At 43.8% G+C, this 19,897-nt stretch overlaps 1 pseudogene; it reads left to right on the top strand.

Moving 5' to 3' along the window:
• The first annotated feature begins 10,552 nt into the window (after positions 1 to 10,552).
• LOC145402210 (uncharacterized) lies at positions 10,553 to 19,201 on the top strand (annotated as a pseudogene).
• Positions 19,202 to 19,897: the final 696 nt, after the last annotated feature.

The following is a 19,897-nucleotide window of genomic DNA, read 5'->3' on the forward strand; positions in this document are numbered from 1 at the left end:
GGACTGCAGTGATGCCCACTGTGCTCGCTGGGGAGAGGATGCCCACTGTGCTTCTCTCACCTGCAGTCCCAGGGCATAGCAGAACCGCGGTGACCCCCACCGTGCCTGCCAGGGAGGGAACATCCACCATGCTTCCCTCATCTGCAGCCCCCGCTGGGAGCAGGACTGCGGCAAGGCCCACTGTGCTCGCCGGGGAGAGGACACCTACCGTGCTCCTCTCACCTGCAGTCCCAGGGTATAGCAGAACTGCAGTGGCGCCCACCGTTCTTCCCTCGTCTGCTAACCCTGCAGCACCTACTGAGGGTCACGCCTCTTTCTCGCCTCACTCCTCCAGAGGCTGAGCGGAATGCCCCTCCCACTCTTCCCTCACCACAGGGGGCAGAGCAGGCTCCCCAGTGGAGTCGCTGCTGAAAGGGATCTGGAGCGGCCCCATAGTGGATTTGGAGGTACACTCACTACACCCAGCACCCCTACGTCACCGCAGGCAGCCCCTGCCGGACGCCTGACGAAAGTGAGAGCGCAGATACTAGTCACCGAGGGATGCCCCCAGGACTCCCGGCCGAGACCCCCCCGGACAAGCCGGCAAACCATCTTCCACCAGTGGTAGGCACAAGGCAGCGTGCCTACTCGACCTATTCAGCCCCAGCCCCAAGGGTTGACGCACCTACGGAGGCCCCTCCAGTGAAAGGCCTCCCTCTACACCGCCCAGCAGCTCTTACCCGATGATCCGGCATACAATAATGGTCCTGTGCCCCTGCAGAGAGTGCACACCCGACTGGACCCCTCCCACGCCTAGGCGCCACATGCAATTATCCTCTCAGCCCTAGTCTCAGACTCTAGTCCCTGTATCTCCCATAGTGTGTGTAATCTATCACATTGTATTGTGCCAAGTCACTGTACTCTTAATGTGTAATATATGTGTAAGACTGGTTAGCCTGTGTTTTTAAGCCCTGTTCCTCTGATTGCATGCTCTGGACCTGGTCTTGGAAAGAACCCAATATCAGACCCTCGTACTCAGAGAGCAAGAAGTTGATCTCTGAGCACGTGGCATAACATTTATTACTACTACTGCAGGGTGTGTGGAGAGCACACCACATGTGAACTGGAAAAGCCAGTACTGGATGAACCAGATTGGGGGTGATACTTTGGAGATTGGTGGTTATGGTGAGTTCCCCCCCCCTCCCTCTCTCTCTCTCTCTCTCTCTCTCTCTCTCTCTCTCTCTCTCTCTCTCTCTCTCTCTCTCTCTCTCTCTCTCTCTCTCTCTCTCAGTTGTCTGCCATCACATTACTATCACAACCACCAAAACCACTACAGCAATCACATCACCTCCAGAACTATCATATCAACCACAGTTTTAACTACCACACCTACCCTTTAGCATCACCTGTACCACTTCTTCCACTAACTACCACCACCACAACCAGAACTACCCCATGAACAATAACAAGAAGTTTGTTAGTACCACACTTATTCCCCCCGCCATCACACTTACCACAATCACAGCTACTACCAGCATCACTAAAACTAACACAACCACCACCATAGCTCCAAGCTGTTACAAACACAGCTAATCATAACATTTTTAAATCTAATAACATATTTTAATCTTGCTACCTCCAAACAGTTTTTCTCAAGCAAGGAAAAAGGTCTTGTCTATCTATCAGTCTATTGCCAGACGCTTTAATCCTGTAAGGGTTGGCCACAAACAAATCGCCTCCATGTTGCCCTGTCCCTCGCCATTTCACTGCCCTTCCCCCAGCTCACACTCCCTTCTTTCATACACCTCTCCACTCCATCCCTCCATCTCATCCTCGGCCTCCCCTCCACCTCACTCACAGACACTCTTCTCATCTCTTGCTCTTCATCCTCTCCACATGGCCAAACCAGGTCTTGTACAGAAGTAATGAGGGCTGCAGCTAACCCCTCCAGTTTGAAAAGTATCTTAAGGTAAATAAAACAAAGGATAGTGATAATGAAACAGAAAATAGTTGAATTTAAGGGGTTTATTTCTTTCCTGGCTTCAGTGCAGACCAATTCAACCAGTTCAGTGAGACGAAGGGCAGCAAGGTGTATCTGGTTAATGAGATGGACAACATTGATTGTAACATCGTCAGCTACCTGATGACCACTACCAAGATTGTCTGTACGAGCAGGTATGTGGATAGAGATTACATTTATGATGATGATAATAATAATAATAATAATGATGCTGATGCTGAAATAAGACAGTTTAGTTTTAAGTCTGGTCTTCCCCCAAAACATGATTTGCAATGGTCAGCGTTACAGTCAGGTCCCCAATACCACTTTTGGATGAACCAAAAAAAAAAAAAAAAAAAAAAAAAAAAAAATTGACTGGCCTGAAAATTGAACTCAGATTCTTCCAGTTGCTGTCTTGGTTAGCTAATTTAGCTATCCAGTGTACTCATGAGCCAATTGTGCAAACCAGCTTACTACAGGTTTGCCAAAGTTATGAAGAGAGTGCAAATACAGTATAACCTTCTTGTTGCACTCGGCAGTGTATCTTCATGAAGCAGTAATAACTTCATGGAAAGTCAAAGAAATACTGCCTGAGGCCCTGCCAGTCCTCAGAGCTGTAGTAGCACTGGACCGATAAGACAAGCTCCTGAAATGAAGCTGTGATTGGTGGAGCAAAAAGGAAAGAACTGATTAATTGAAAGCCTAGCATTAAATGTAGAGAGGAAGTAAAGGATGTTGTGGGTGGTATTCTCATGAACAGCAGTGACTTTCAGGGACCTGTTGGTTTGTATTTTATTATGCACATTGTGCACCAGTATTCACTTGTACTGTATGTTACTTAGAGCATGCACTGGTGACGGTTTGAAGTGCTTGAACCCAATGAAGAACCATTGGTTGGCATCAACATAGCAAGGGCTTTCATGCATGTGCCAGTTTTCTGAATAAGGGCAATGTCTTATCTCCTCCAAGAAGGACATGAAATTCAAGTTGTTTAACCCCTTAAACGCGGATCGTTGCATTTGCGACGGTCGGCCCAAAGGACAGAACGGCGGATCGTCGCGTTTGCGATTTGAGTAAATTTTGAATAACCGCGGGCAAGCAGGCTCCAGCTGGTATTGTCTATCAGTACCACCACCCTCTAGCTACAACTAGCATACTTTACCTTTGTACTACTGACCTCAGTTGTTGCCAAATATCGCGTTTTCCCCCCGTCCCCCCCCCCACCACAGCCCAGCCAGCCTGGCTGTGATACATGGCAGTGCTCTGAGCGCTCAGAACTGTAAATCTGCGATCTCCTCTCACAAGCAGTTTGTGCTACTAGGAAATGCTTGTTTCCCCAGTTGTAACACTAGCTTTTTTTCTCACGGTTTGCCCCTGTTTAGCGTCAGTTTACTGCAGGCTTTCAAAGTGAGATTATGGCGAGTTCTAGCTCTTCCCAGTCAGTGCAAGTGGCCGACAGGAACGAGAATAAAGTGGCGGACGTAAGGCAGAATAAAAAGCACGCCGTGGTGATCTTTTGGGAAGTAATATGATTGAAAATAATGTAGTATACATGTTTTTAGCTGTGAAAATGGAAATGTTTGTTGAGTGACGGGAAGACCGCCGCCACAGTGCACGTCGGCCATACGCTCCGTTGATTTTAGCCTTATTTTCAGTGCTTATTGTACAAATACGGATTCCTAACTACCTTTACGTTGTAGTATAAAGTTTACTGTGACAGAATGAGGCTGTGGTAGAGGGGAAACCAGGTTGCTGGAGTTGTGAAAGTGAAGATTTGGTTACCCAAATTTGCAAGTCTCCACAAGTCCTTGGGTAGGCCACGAAGGCTCAACACCTGTCTCTGGAGAAAGCTGAATGTAAGTACTATCTGCCATACCAAGTATAATGTTCTAGGGTTAATCTCTGATTTTTGGCGAATATTTTCCTACAGGTACTCAGACCGCGATACAACCCCGCCACTCGGGGGGGATCGACTGTACACAGCCACGTTTAAGGGGTTAATTATCTGCCAGTAGTATGGTCAGCTTTGAGTGTGCTGTGTGTTACTGTGGAGAGAGGGCTGGATGTGTTCAAGTACTATTATCTTTGTGGATATGCCTTGGGAGTGTGTAGAGGAATTCTATAATTTGGGTGATATGATTTGTGCTTAGTGGGCAGAGGGAAGCTGAAGCCAACTTCATTACTAGGGTTAGGAGTTGATGGGAAGTGTTTATGGAACTACAGTATTACCTCACAACATTGAGGGGACTTTCTCAGGTCTCCCTTTGCACTAAGCGAAAACTGTATGCTGCATGTATGAGAAGTTTAATGCTTTGTGGTAGTCAAACACAGATAGTAAAGGAAGACAGTGTCTATAGACTGGAGCATACAGAGAGATTGGTGGCATGATGGATGTGTAGTACTTCCATGAATGAAAGAATTGCAAATTATAGACTTGCAGATTAACAACTGAAGAGCAGGCAGAGCAGTTAAAGGTATTGTTGGTGTGATGCATAAGGGGAGACTGGGATGGTTTGGACATGAGAAGAGAATGGAGGTTGAAAGTTGATGAAAAGTTTTAAGATTGGAAATATGGAGGATAGAGCAACTAACAATACTGGGGGAGGTCCTACAAAATTTCCTTGGTGTTGGAGTATTGAACAGAGATTGTGTAGCATGGAGAGCTGCCATTAGGTGATCAAGGCTGACAGCATGTAGAAGGCCCTCTTTAGAATGAACAACAAATGAACAGTGATCCTCCTCATCAGTCTAAATCTGTCAGTGAGTGGAATGGGACAGGGACAGTGGAATGAGAAAAGTCTGTGTACAGTACAGTATATGAGTCTGGCTATATACAAGGTAGCTCATGTATAATGCCCTCCTCCACTCTGCTGGCTAGTTTTTCATGTGTTGCAAGGACAGCTCAGCATTATTAGTGGGTACCCAGCATCATTTATTCAATTTCTACTCTCTCTGCCACACCCATGCCTACACCAGTTGATTGTCATCATCGTAGCACATAAGATATCATCATGTGAGTTTTTAGTACAGTAGAGTGCTATTTAAGGACCATCCCTTTTAGGCTGTTTCTGTATGTAAATTAGGTTGTCTTTATATATCTGTCTGCATATATCTGTCTATATAGGCTACTCTCTCTCTGCTTGCCCAAGAACAACCCCAGTGGCCCCAATGTGTACACGACAGAGATTATTTCAGATGGAGTGAGGGCTACGGGAGCTAAGTACATACAGGTGAGTCCTATTGGTAGGAAGTTGTTGCTGTGAGAGTTGTGGTTGTTTCTTGGAGTAGTTGTGGCTGTTGGCACAGCTGTGGATATGACAGCTTAATTGTTAAGTGAGCTGGTTATTGTGGTGATATTGTCCCTTTACCATAACTTGTCCTTGGATTTTTTTCCTTGTACAGCTTTTTTCTCATAGCTCATTGGCAGAAAGGGATAATGCTGTGGCTCAGCATACTTTCAGTAGCACTTCATTATGGCTATCATCATATTCTGGTGTTAATCTATTGTTACAACTCAACACTAAGATGGAGATATGTTAAGTTTAGGCCGGATTAGAGTAAAAGGGGTATAATTGCTGTGGGTTGATTAGATATTTTCCCCTAAACAGTTCCTTTGGTGGTCGAAACCCAAGATACAGTTCGTTCACCCACTCATTGCTCCACCTGGGACAGTGTTCCAGTACACTGGCTGGCTCCAGACTGCTGCTGTGGACAGGACCAATGTGAAAGACCCTTTTAGCACGCCTACCAACAGTGCAAGGATTACCAAGTAAGGTATAAGTACTGGTACTCTAATTATCCTTAAGTGAGTTTAGACACTCCAGCCAGATGTAGCTCAGACTGGTATATTTCTGAGAGGTGATTGGAGTTTAGTTACTTATGCACAGTACACCATATCAATAATGCCACTTAGTTACAAGCAACATGTTAGTCCCGCCTTTAACCAGTGGATTGCGCAATTACCACTTTTTAGAACCCTGTGGTGTGCAGAAAATGAAGGAAAAAAGTTTTTTTTTTTTTTTTGTTTTTTTTTTTTTTGCTCATTATAAACTTGAAGATAAACATCCAGGGCATCATCTGGTGAAAAAAAAATCTCTTTCTCTCCATCTTTGCGTAAGCCGTAAGGTCATGCGTAAGTTTACGTAGGGGAGTAGTGAAGAAATGAAAAAAATATATATATATAATAAACTTGAAGATCAACATCGAGGGTATCATCTGGTGAAAAGAAAAAATCTCTGTCTCTCTCTGTCTTTGCATAGCGCCATGCATAAGGTTGCATGGGGGTCGAGTTGTTTACAGTGATGCATGGCCAGAATAGCCAGAGCTGTGGCTCACAGTCCATGGGTTAATATCTGGATTAAGTAGCCAAGCCCAGGGGCCCTGCTCTCCTGATAGGACAGTAAAGGACTGAAAAATAGACAGAATGATGCTTAGATATGGCACTTGGTGGTTTAGTGGTTAGAATGCCCCTCATGGAGTGACACCCCACATTGGTTGCATGCCCAGTAGTTGACTGGAAGCTTTGATCATGTACAGTACTGCCACCAAGGGTGGTCATCTACGTTTAAAAGTACTGAACTGCTTCACCTTATCATTCTCCTAATTACCATCATCATTCTCAGAGTGTACATGGGTGGTGTGGACTGCAAGCTCTTTGATGAAAATGACAGTCTGTATGGTACCCTCACCACCAATGAGCTCTCCTGTCTTCCCTGAACCACATTCATAGGCCACATGAATGCATCGCATCTGTGTACCGTATGTCACCAGATGGGGGCCTTCCAAAACAGAGAAGTGAGGCATATATGTGAATAGCAAGGACAAACTGTATCAGCATCATAACTGTCCTGGTGAGTCACACATAGGGTTAACCCCCTAAACGCGGCCGTTTACAGTCGCGCCCCCCCGAGTGGCGGGGTTGTATCGCGGTCTGAGTACCTGTAGGAAAATATTCGCCAAAAATCAGAGATTAACCCTAGAACATTATACTTGGTATGGCAGATAGTACTTACATTCAGCTTTCTCCAGAGACAGGTGTTGAGCCTTCGTGGACTACCCAAGGACTTGTGGAGACTTGCAAAGTTGGATAACCAAATCTTCACTTTCACACCTCCAGCAACCCGGTTTCCCCTCTACCACTGCCTCATTCTGTCACAGTAAACTTTATACTACAACGTAAAGGTAGTTAGGAATCCGTATTTGTACAATAAGCACTGAAAATAAGGCTAAAATCAACGGAGCGTACGGCCGACATGCAGTGCGGCGGCGGTCTTCCCGTCACTCAACAAACATTTCCATTTTCACAGCTAAAAACATGTATACTACATTATTTTCAATCATATTACTTCCCAAAAGATCACCACAGCGCGCTTTTTATTCTGCCTTACGCCCGTCACTTTATTCTCGTTCCTGTCGGCCGCTTGCACTGACTCAGAAGAGCTAGAACTCGCCATAATGTCACTTTGAAAGCCTGCGGTAAACTGACGCTAAACAGGGGCAAACCGTGAGAAAAAAAGCTAGTGTTACAACTGGGGAAACAAGCGTTTCCTATTAGCATACCCGGTAAACTGCTTGTGAGAGGAGAGCGTAGATTTACAGTTCTGAGCACTCAGAGCGCTGCCATGTATCACAGCCAGGCTGGCAGGGGCCGTGGTGGGGGGAGGACGGGGGAAAAACGCGATACTTGGCAACAACGGAGGTCAGTGGTACAAAGGTCAAGTGTGCTAAAAGTAGCTAAAGGTTGGTGGTACTGATAGACAATACCAGCTGGAGCCTGCCTGCCCGTGGTTATTCAAAATTTACTAGAATCGCAAACGCGACGCTCCGCCGTTATGTCCTTTTTGCCGAGCGTCACAAATGCGACGATCCGCGTTTAAAGAGTTAAAGGAGAGCATGTGACTGACTAGAATAGGTTTGTTTTCTCCTGATGGAACTGCGCCACTCCCACAACATGGATACCAAGTTGTGGGTGCATGAAGTTTGATGAGGTGTAGTTACAAGGTAAGAATAAGTCTATTTGGGTATTAGTCAAATTCACCCTCCAATCTGACAGTGCTTGGCTAATGACTGAGCTAAGAGGGGTTAGGATCCTTTTTAAAATTTAGAACAGATGCAGTATAGGTGAGTTTGAGAGAGAGTGAGTGAGTGTTCACAGTACAAGTACATATGGTGAGTGATGAAGAAAGTATCTAGTATATATGAGTGAGGTGAAGGGGGAAAGGAGAAGAAGGAGACTGAGGATGAAGTGGAGGTATATTGTAGGATGGAGAGAGGACCACCTGATGGCAGCTGACAGGGTGATATGGAGGCAAATTGTTCATGGTCACCCCCTCCAGGATTAAGGTGTCTGTCAATAAATAGATGAAGAGCGTGTTTCGTCCATAAATCAGTGAGCTGGGTATTTGCATGGAAGCTTTGAAATGTTCTTTAGTTGTTTTTGGTTGTGGCTCGAGGCTTATATAGACATTAACTCACTGGACTGCAGGAAACAGACCACTTCAGCTTGGTGCTCCTAGAGATATGTTTAGGTTATGGTGAAGGATTGTTTGTGTTGTGAGGGTGAGGCCTATGAGGTTAGTACCATAGGTGTGTTGTGGTACTAGAGGTTGCATTATTGGGCAGAATGAATTGTTTTTTAGTTGTAATTTATATTGCAAGAGTGAGGTGCACAAGGTGAGGAAGTGTGTTGTAGTAGCCTATTAAGGGCATTATAGTGGGGGCAGAGCGATTTATTTGTGAGTTGTATTTTATGTTTTGAGTGAGGTGCATGAAGTGAGTAAGTGATGGTTGTGTTTCCTTATGTACTTATTTATAACTCTCTGCCAGTGGTGTATGGTGCGAGTCCCAGCATCAGCTCCAGTAAGGGTGGCCTCCTTATCAGCATCGGAGGGATCGGCTTCAGCACCTTCACTGGCCAGACACAGGTTAATTAAGCTCTCGGGATCATATTCTCATCAGTGTAGGGAGTCTTTTAACATCTCTTTCACAACGATGTACAGTATTTTCCAAATTGCACGTTGCCAACTTTAATGTTATCGACGTTTTCATATTAGCATAGATTGCAAAAGCGGACATCATCATCATCATCATCATCTACCTTATTTACCTTATTGTGGTGAACATAGCAGAAGTGATCGGCAGTCCAGACTGCTTCTGGCTTTATCGGACTTTTTCCAATATATAAGAATTTAGTCCGGTAGCTCCTCGATTCCAATAAAAGCAAATTCCGGTCTATTGAAGTCTGTTACATCGAGGTTTTACTGTATGCTGATGATGCAGTACTACTTGCAAATACCGGACAAGAACTTGGTAGACTAGTGTGGAGTTTTGCTGATGTCTCTGAGCGTCGTGCCTTGAGAGTAAATGTAAAAAGTTTAAAGTGATGGTTATTGAGAGAGAAGGTGACTTCCAGCTTGATGTTACAGTGAATGGAGAGAGACTGGAATTGGTGAGAGAGTTCAAGTACCTGGGTACAGGGACAGAGAAGAGAGGAAAATGTGCAAAAGAAGCAGAAAGTCGAGTGACACAAGGAAGGTGAGTAGCTGGTGCAATGAAGGCCTTGATAAGAAACAGAGGCTTGAGTGTTGCACAAGGCATGTGGATGTGAGACAATGGTGTGGCCTGAAAATGAAAGTCAAGAGCGAGAGCAGTGGAGATGGGACTGCTGAGGAATGTATGTGGAATACAGAGAGTGGATAGGATACAAAATAATGTGGTTCATGAAAGCTGTGGAGTAAGGAAGTCTGTGGACACCAGAATTGAAGAGTGTGTACTGAGATGGTGTGGTCATGTGGAGAGAATGGCTAACAATAGAGTGGTGAAAAAGATGTATCTGAATGAATTTGAAGGAGGGAGGAGGCAAGGTAGGACAAGGAGAAGGTGGAGGGATATGGTGGATGAGTGTGTGAGGAAGAGAGGTTTGGAAGTCGGTGAGGCTAGGGGACTGACAAGAGATTGAGCTGCCTGGATGAATATTGTGAGAAGTGCATGATCAGGGATTTGGCATCCCTTTTTAATGTGACAGCATCCAGATTGACTCTATCGGATACATTAATGTGAAGTTACAGTATGTGGTGAATGTTTTTGGCGTATCCGATAGAGCTCTAGGGGATTGAATGGTGAGTGAATGGAAGTGTGGCCCATTGGATTGGACAAATTTGGGCTGCCTGGACATTGCTACTCCCCACCCTGCCCTAGGGTAGGAAAGGAGGTCTAGATGATGATGGGCTGCGGGATAGATAATGGAAAATGATGGAGATGAGAATTACCCCACCTGTCTCCCTCCCTCCACAGTGACACTGCTGTTCAAGTTCAGTGAGGCTGCCTCGTACCCCTCACTGGGAGGTGGCACATCCATCAAGGACGTCACCTTCTCATTCAAGACATTCACCTGTGGCACTGATGCTGCCATGATGACCAACAAGCAAGCAGATGATGCTGTTCATCTCATCTTCACCAGTGGCCTGTTTATTCCAGATACACCCCAGGATAATCAGGTGTTCATCCATTGTGCAAACCTAGATAGTCAACCCATCAGACTGCACGGATATGGACTGTGATGGACACAAGAAAGTGATGGTGACAGAATTGGATGGCTCCTTTCAAGGTGAGTGATAGTCGTGGTGTTTTGGTGTAATGACCGATGCTCTCTCTTTCAAGACTGGGGCCATATCTGAGAATAGTAATAGCTGTTTTAATGAAGTTCAAATAATCAAATGTTCCCAGCCTCAGCCTGGGATCAAATGCACATCCTTCAGGCTAGTAAATCACTTCAAACAACTTGACCATCACAAAACCTAGTTATGTCTACTGTATTTCCTTGGATCAACAAACTCATTATTATTATTATTATTATAACTCACCAATAGATAGATAGATAGATAAAACTCACCATCCACTCACTCGATGTAGTGCTGCTCTCGGTGTCTGCCCTGTCCTCTCCATCCTTTTTTCCTTCCATTCTCTTCTGTCTTTCTTTCCTTCATTCTTTCCCTGTCCTTTCTCCTACAGGTGACTTTACACTCCCTCTTCTGTCTATCTTTCCTTTATTCTTTCCACTTCCTTCAGCCTGTGGGTGACTCTGCACAGAGTGACAAGCCAAATGGTTTTCTGTGCACTAGGAAACCATTTACTATGCTGGGTGATAACCATATAACCAAATTTTGGCGCCTGGTGGTTTAGTGGTTAATTATTGCGCTCCAATCGTATTGAGCCGGTGAGGGTTTATATCCAAGGGGTGGTTGGGGTTTATTGCTCATGTAATGCCACTCAGGGATGAGTGAGGCTGGTCACTCTCATCTTAAATGTCAGGACCAACTTGCCTAGCCCCGGGCTCCTACACTTCTCATGGGGCAACGTAGGATTGGATGATGAATGGATGGATTATTATTATTATTATTATTATTATTATTATTATTCTGGGACAGCAAACACAAAATGATTATCACAGTTTTGAATCATATTATTCCAACTTTATAATCATGAAAATAATCAGTTCAGGAGGGAGGTTTATGGCTACCACTGGCTCTGGTTTGTATTACAAGCAGTGTGTTGCTACTGTGATTTTTTTTTTTCTTCCACAATGGATGGGACTTTAATGTATTAGTGATGTGATGATAATGGATAAACTGAGATGGTTTTGACATGTGGAGAGGATGGAGGATGACAGCTAGGTGCAGAGGGTGAAAGTGTGAATGTTGAGGGTAGAGCTGCAAGAGGCAAACTGAAAAAGACGTTGATAAGGTCATAGAGTGTGACCTCAGGAATAATGGACTGAATAAAGACTGCTAGTGACTGAACTGAGTGGAAAGCTGCCATTAGGTGACTAAAGCAGATGTGTGTGAGCATGTTGGAGCTTTAATAAAATAATGAATGAACAAACATGAATGGTATGAGCGATGTGTGATTACTTTTTTTTTCCCCCCCTCCATGAATGACAAGAATGACAAACGTAGCAGTGCTGTGTAAGTAATGTGTAGCTGTTTTGATTTTTTTCTTCTTTTCCGAGAACAGTGAAGGCTGATATGCTTCTGTTATAATTTTTTTTCCAGGAATGTTAAAGACTGATGTGTGACCACTGTGATTTTTCTTTCTAGGGGTGGCAAAGGCAGATATGTGGCTATGATTTTTTTTTTTTTTTTTTTTCCACAAATGGCAAAGACTGATGTGGCTATTGAATTTTTCTCTGATGTGTAGCTATTTTTTTTTTTTTTTCCAGGAACAGCTAAGAATAATGTGGTTAGTTCCCCCCCCCCCTCCAGAAATGATAGAAGCTGATTTGTAACTTCTATGCTTTTATATCCAGGAACAGCAGACTGATGTAAGGCTACTCTTTTTTTGTCAGAGAATGGTAAACTCTGATATTTAGATAACATGATATTTTCCCCCACCCCCCAGGTACAGCCAAGGCTACCCTGACATCACACGCAGAGCATGAGTGGGATAGGGACAGGAGTCACGGGATCAGCGACTACCACGTCCCCATCGCACTCAAGCAAAACATAGATGGTACTGCTATTCCAGAGAGCTCCAAGTACCCCAGAAAAGGTGGGTAGTGGGGGATGTTTGTAGTTGTCAGCCACCACCAGAGTTTTATTCTGTTACTGGGTGTAGGAGGAGTGGATTGTAGTTATCATCATTACCCCCCTTTAAATCAGGTGGCATTTTTAAATTTTCTGCTTACTACAACCAGACTGTTATATTCAGCATCAAAATTTTGGGTAAAGGAAGATTGTAGTTCATAGGTCAGTTGCTTCAGTCAGATGTATCTTTCATTCATGCTGCAATAAGACACATGTTTATTCTGCCTAGAGGAACACTTGCAGGAAAGGGGTTAATGAAAGCATTACTGTATTTAGGTCTTCCAGCTTAAAAATATAGAACATTAAAAATGTATGGTTAACTTAATCAAGTGGAATCTTTTGATTTTATTTCTTCTGTAACCATACACCTCTAATGTTCAGTTTGGAGTGAAGGAAGAGTGTAGTTGTCATCAGCCTCCATTAATCTGTTACAGTAATTTTGTTGTTTCTACTACCAAACATTTATTCAGCCTCCTTAACTTGGGGGGGATAGGAACAGTGTAGCTTATTTATAATCCCCCATGGAATCTGGTGTCATCTTTTGGTTTCATTCATGCCACTATGAGACAGTTCTATTCAGGTTGTGTGTGCTGTTGATAACATTGACTGTCTCCCTGACAGGCATCGTACTTAACAGCAGGTGCATTAACATGATCGCATGGCAGTGTTGGAAATGCTCTGGGCTGACCCACCACATGTTCATCATAGAGAGTATGGACAAGGATACAGAGATACAACTCTCTCCCATCGCTGACCCTGGTGAGTGGAGGCCATATTCTAGGTGGTACAGGAGACTTCATGGCAGTTTATTTTCAATATTGCATCTTTCTTTTTCTTGTGTGTTATATTTACCTGTTTGATATATTCATCACTGATATACAGTATATGAGGATTATTAAGGCAAGGTGTGCAAAGTATAATTCTGAGGAAGAGGTGTTACAATATTTTTAAAGCTAACTTGAAATATGATCTTTAATATTTTTACTCTTACAATGGTTTCACTCAGGTGTGGTTCAGTTACATGAGGTTGGGTTATGACAAGACACTGCAGTATGCTTTGGTATGTTTAGGTGTGGTTTAGGTAAGTTTATGGTAGGTTGGTTTATTTGGTTTGGTTAGGATAGGGTAGGTTATTTGGTTTGGGTAGGATAGGGTAGGTTATTTGGTTTGGGTAGGATAGGGTAGGTTATCTGGTTTGGTTAGGGGAGGGTAGGTTGTCTGGTTTGGTTAAGGTAGGTTAGGTTATTTTGTTTGGTAAGTTAGGTGAACTTATGACAAGGGACTCAGGTATGCTTTGGCAAGGTAAGTCAGGAGGTTAGTTTATTGGGTTTGATTAGGTTATGCCATGAGACTGAGATATAGTTTGATAACTTTTGACATGGCTTGGTTCAGTCTAGGATAAGTTAGAGCATCAGGCCAAAAGATTATAACAGACATGGAGGTGGGGTTAGGTTTGTCTGTGTTATAATTAGGGTTGAACAGGTTGCTAATATGTAATGACTCCCATTGCTTTCATTTTATTTATTTCCTGATGAGTCATAAACTTTTAGGATCAAAGATAGGTCAAGCTAAGCCATGTTTGGTCAAGACTGGTCAAATCAGGTTTGGCTCAGTTAGTGTAGGTTTTGTTAGATCAAGCCAAAGACACCAAGATTTGGTTTGCTTATGTTAGATTTGTTCAGGTCATATCAGGAACAGAGTTGGATGATTGAAAGTTTGAAAAGTACTGTACTGCCAGTTTAACTGGCACTCTTGATACCTTATTTTCATCACCACACACATAGCCTAAACTAAAATGAAATCCCAAACAGTCCTTCCCCTAACCCACTGCCTCATTTCCTTAATATCTTAATTTTTCCCCTAGCCCAGCATAACTTACCAATTCTCATGTTATCGTTAACCCAACCTAACTTCCTTCAGTCTTATACCCCTAACCAAACCTTATGTCCCTAATCTTTCCTATCCCTAACCCAGCCATACTTTCCTGATATTTTCTAAAACTTAACTTTCATAATCTCTTCATACCCATATCCCACCCTAACTTCCCTGAACCCCACAGGCCCCAGTGGGTATGTGACCTCTTGAATGGACCAATGGACTGTGGATGGTGCTTCAGGTACACATGCCAGGAGCGCATCTCGACCTTCTACTCAGTGGTGGCGACAGAGTATGTGTATGAGGTGGCCATGACAAGCTGACCGCCAAAAGTAAGTACACTGTGCCCGATGTCATTGAATTAGGTGGGAATAACTGCTGGGATGATGATGACAAAAGAATAATCCCCCCCTTTCCTTTCTCTCACACATCCCTCTCCCTCTCTCACCTCAGACCTCCCTTTCTCTGCTGCTAAATCCCTCTCCTCTCACTCACTTCCTTATCCCTCCTCCTTTCATGTCTCCCCCCACCCCCTTCCCACTTCCAGCTAACTACCACCTCCTCTCTCCTCCTTTCCTCTCCCTTAGTGTAGCCTACCTGCCTTCCCACCCTCCCCTCAATTAAAATCATTTCTGTTTCTTTCTCTTCTCACTTCCCTTCCTCTCTTCTACTCCTTTTTTTTTTCTCTCTCTCTCTCCCAATCTCATATCTTCAACACGTGATCCTTCCCTTTTGCTTCCCCCCCCCCCCCAAGTATATCATGCCTTTCTCTTCACCACATGTCCAACCATGTCTTCTACCCACTATCATCCTTCTCCTCATATCCCCTCCCCTCTCATCTTCACACTATCCCTTTTCCCTCCCACTTGCTGCCTCTCCCCTCTCACTTTCATCCCTGACTCCCTCCCAATCCCTTTATTCACCCATCTTCCAGTCTCTGTATCCTCCATGCCACCCCTCCACATGTCTCTTTCCTGACTCTTCCTTCCCCCTCACACTTACCTTCATCCCTCTCACCCTTGTCTACTTCCTTCGCATCTCTGCCTGCGCCTCCAACATGCAGACCCCAGTGAGTGGGTCCTCCTGCGCATCTTCTACCCTAAAACGCAGCAATACGATGTTTACAAGGGCGATTCATTGATCCTGCCCACCAGCATTGACAGAACTCAGAACAGCTACCAGCACCACCCAGAGGACCCTAAATATGAACCCACACTGAGTACTGATGTTGAGATGTTGACTGTGTTCATATTTGTTCATTTATATTAATGTTCACTTCCTCTTTTTCTAACATTTACGTCACCACAGACAATTACCAACCCCAGCTTCACCAAGAGATCTCTAATCTGAGCCTTAACTGAGTGATATGAGAAGCAAAGTTTGGATATGGATTAAGTATTGATTATGTTGATGTCTTAGCTCACATTGCATCAACCCACCTCATTCTGCTCACTCCACTGCCCATCCCACTCCCCCCCCCCCATTTTTTTTAAAATGACATTCACTTACAAATTGATATCTTCACAGTGTGTTCCCCTACTCTTTATCACTGGCTACTTTAACCAGACTAACCATGATTAATCATCTCTCACCAGTCCCTAGGCACTACCTTCGTGCTGTGTTAACAAAAGCTACACATACCAGATGGAGCTTTATTTCAAGGGTCCTATCCTAGGTGTCACAGAGAGCTTCACAGTGCCTCTTTCTCAGTTATTTATTTGGTCTGTTACAATTTAACGCCCTTGTATGTTATGTATATCACTTCAGTATCACATAGTTTGCATCAGTGACATTCAAGAGGATAATGAGGTGCAATGTACAGAGTAAACCACTATATATTAGGTGTTACAAAGTTTCCAAGGCATTTAGAATACAACCATATGCATTCTCACAGATGCATTACCAAAATGACCTTTAACCATACCCCAGTAGGCCTCTTACTAATAACCAGTACCACCAACAGTCAGTTCAGGCCGACCAGTGTGTTTACCCTATAGTTCATCACCAACCATTTCTGTGAAGCTGATTATCGTTAAATGTCAACATGCCTCAGAAAACTACATCCATTGATCAACTCAGGCTGACCAATTTAATTATCCTCTTATTCAGTCCCCACCGTCTCAAATATGTATTAATACAATCTCCATCATATTTTCCTGCAATCAAAGATTTCTCCCCCATCATATCTTTTTATCTCTGAATCTCTCCACAATATCCATTATATTTCCACACACGTTCCACCCTATTTCCGGCAGTTTGAGGTGGGCAGCCCTCCAACGATGACCCTTAATGGTTCAGACAGCCTTTAATGGTCCAGTGCTGACCCGGGAGGACCTTGGTGCCGGCCAGACCAACATGTCGAGTTCTTCCAGACCGGCTCGGCAAAAGGTGTCGAGTCAAATCCACAGCAGGCCAGTCGTGAGGTAACGATGGATCTCTCTCTCTCTCTCTCTCTCGTTAAAACTGCCTACCTTTTTCAGACTGAGGGGCCCCCACTGCCTCCACAGGAACCGGGAGACAAGGCAACCCAGGAGGAGGGTCCAGTGACAGAGGGTGAACTGTATAGTGAAAAGCAAGAGAAGGTGGAAGCTACTCAGGAGAAGAGCAGCCTTTTTCATCCACACTGGTGCAGTTCATCCTATGACCACCCCTTGTCATCCACACTGGTGCAGTTCATCACTGGTAGGGTGCCCACCTACGCTCTCCTTGACCCCCATCCCAGCATCTCTGTCCAGGATGGAAATGTAAGTAACAGTGAAAAGTAGAAATTATACCCTATCTATTAATTTACCTCTCGAACTGTCTCTCTATCTATCATCATTTCTCATAAGTCAGACATGTGTTCCTTCATCTGATAATGTAAATTTGGAAGAATCAGGCTGGTCAGTTTCTAAGGCATCAGTTGGAGAAAAAAAAAAAAAAAAAAAAAAAAAGTAACTTACTGTGGACTTGCCCCACTTGCTGGGCCTTGGATACAATTGTTTATTGTATGCAGGCTAAATCCAGATCATTTTTTTTTCAGCTGAAGGAACTTGTAGTAGTTGGAGGGATGATCAAGATAATTTACAACACTGTATCAGAATTCCTCTCAGCTCAGCTAAGTAGAATTCTGTATCCTGAGCAAAATAATGCAGTATGTGTTTTCAGCTGAAGGAACTTGTAGTAGTTGGAGGGATGATCAAGATAATTTACAACACTGTATCAGAATTCCTCTCAGCTCAGCTAAGCAGAATTCTGTATCCTGAGCAAAATAATGCAGTATGTGCAAAGATGTCAGGGTTAACAGCAAAAATGAATATTAATAAGGCTCATTTAGAATGAGGACCTAGTGTGTTGTTAGTTACTATGTTAATACAAATAGCTGAATCATTTCTTTCCGAAGCTGACTGGTTACTGTGTAGCATCAGGGCAAGACTGGAGCTGATCTTTGGCTTTGTTTAATTTCCATGTTCTGTTTTTAGTTTTATTAATTTTGTCTCCAATTTTTTTGTTACCTAATTTTTAAAGGCTGTGTTTAGTTTTTATTTCTATTCACTTCTTTATTTTTGCATATTATCTAACTTTTGTGCTGTTCTTAGTTTTACCTATAATCTTTTCGTTTGCCACCCATCATATAGTCATCAGTGTTAGCCCCATCAGGAGCACAGGGACCCTGTGCCAGGCCACTTATTCCTCACATTCAAGGCAAGAGTGGCTATACCACATTTAACTTTGCCTAAAATTGCCATCTACCCACATCTGCTCTATCAGGCCTAAAATTGCAATCTATCTACATTTACTCTAACTTGGCTTAAAACTGTCATCTGTCCACATTTACTCTAACTTGGCCTAAAATTGCAATCTATCCTCATTAAATGCTGAGTTATCCTCATTAAATGCCAAGTTGTAACAACAGATTAACACAATAATATAATGCTAGTCATGAAGAAGAAATGTTGTGGATGGGATGCTGAATCACAGCATGGTCATTTTCTATCTCTGAGCTACAGGCAATTAGCTACAAAAGGACAAGAATCTGGGCAAGTTTAAGGTGAAACAAGTAAAGCTGTTCACCCTTGAGGAGAATTGTATGGGCAGGAGTCCCTAACTGTCTCTATGATCCCTTAGACTTGAACCTTTATTGACCAAAACCAGTTCAGGTAATCAACTTGCACTTGAAGTCCCAAATATTCTATCTGTATTCTGTTATATCTGTTGCCAAATGATTTTCATCCTGGAGGGGATGGCCACAGACAGACTGCCTTCATATTACCCTGTGCCTATCCATCAAAATGCTGTCCTTGTAACTTACACAACCCTCGTTCATATGTCTCTCCACCTCATCCTCGATCTCTCTCCCCCTTTTCAAATTTCACCCCTAACTACACCACTCTTGTACTTCACTCTCTTCCTCCACCTCATCCTTGGTCTTCCTCTGCCTTTCCAGATTTCACCCTTAACTATGCTATCTTCATTCATGTACCTCTCCACTTCATCCCTGATCTCCTTCCTCCCTCTCAAAATTTCACCCCTAACTGCCCAACTATATCATCAGGGTGCAACTGTTCAGAACCTGAGCAACCCATGGCAGTTCACTGCAATCCTGACTGGCGGACCGGATGGGAGCCAGCTGCTGGGGGAATGTCAGGTGGCATATAAAAATGGCCGGGCCAACTTCACGGGACTGTTTGTGGACCTGCCAGGACGGGGATACGTGATATCTTTCAGTGTGTCACATCCCAACACAGCTCCACCTCTTACTGTCATGATGAGGAAAGCATTTAGGTGAATGTGGGGGGGGGGGGGAATGGAAAAATTAGTCACATAAGGAGGTGTGTGTGTGTGTGTGTGTGTGTGTGTGTGTGTGTGTGTGTGTGTGTCTGTGTGTGTCTGTGTGTGTGTGTGTGTCTGTGTGTGTCTGTGTGTGTGTGTGTGTCTGTGTGTGTGTGTGTGTCTGTGTGTGTGTGTGTGTGTGTGTGTGTGTGTGTGTGTGTGTGTGTGTGTGTGTGTGTGTGTGTGAGAGAGAGAGAGAGAGAGAGAGAGAGAGAGAGAGAGAGAGAGAGAGAGAGAGAGATGATGCAAAATGAAAGTTGCAAGAAGGTACAAGGATAAGTTAGTACTGTATCTAAAAGACCTTGCAGTTCATGCTGAGGAGATACTTCAAATTTGCTTGAGAGAAAGAATGAAGAAAGAGCAGATGTAGGAGAAGAAAAAGGAGTTAGAAGTAGAGACAAAAATGCTTATGTACTGGAAGAGAAGGAAGGGTTAGTGCATGAAGCAGAGTAAATGGTGGAAATAAGGATATCTAAAGTAACTGCTGCAAAGTCTAACCTAACTGCTTTGTAACCAGAGCAAATCAATTACCTAACCACTGCTGAATGAAACGTGACTGCTACATAACCTAAGCTAAACCAACCCTGCCTTCCCTCTGCCTGCACAGTACTTGGCCAACATGCTGACAATGTGCAGGTGTTGGGGTGTTTGA

Source organism: Coenobita brevimanus, chromosome 57 (genome assembly GCF_032717465.1).
Source record: "Coenobita brevimanus isolate Jiangsu-jjx chromosome 57, ASM3271746v2, whole genome shotgun sequence".
Lineage (NCBI taxonomy): Eukaryota > Metazoa > Arthropoda > Malacostraca > Decapoda > Coenobitidae > Coenobita > Coenobita brevimanus.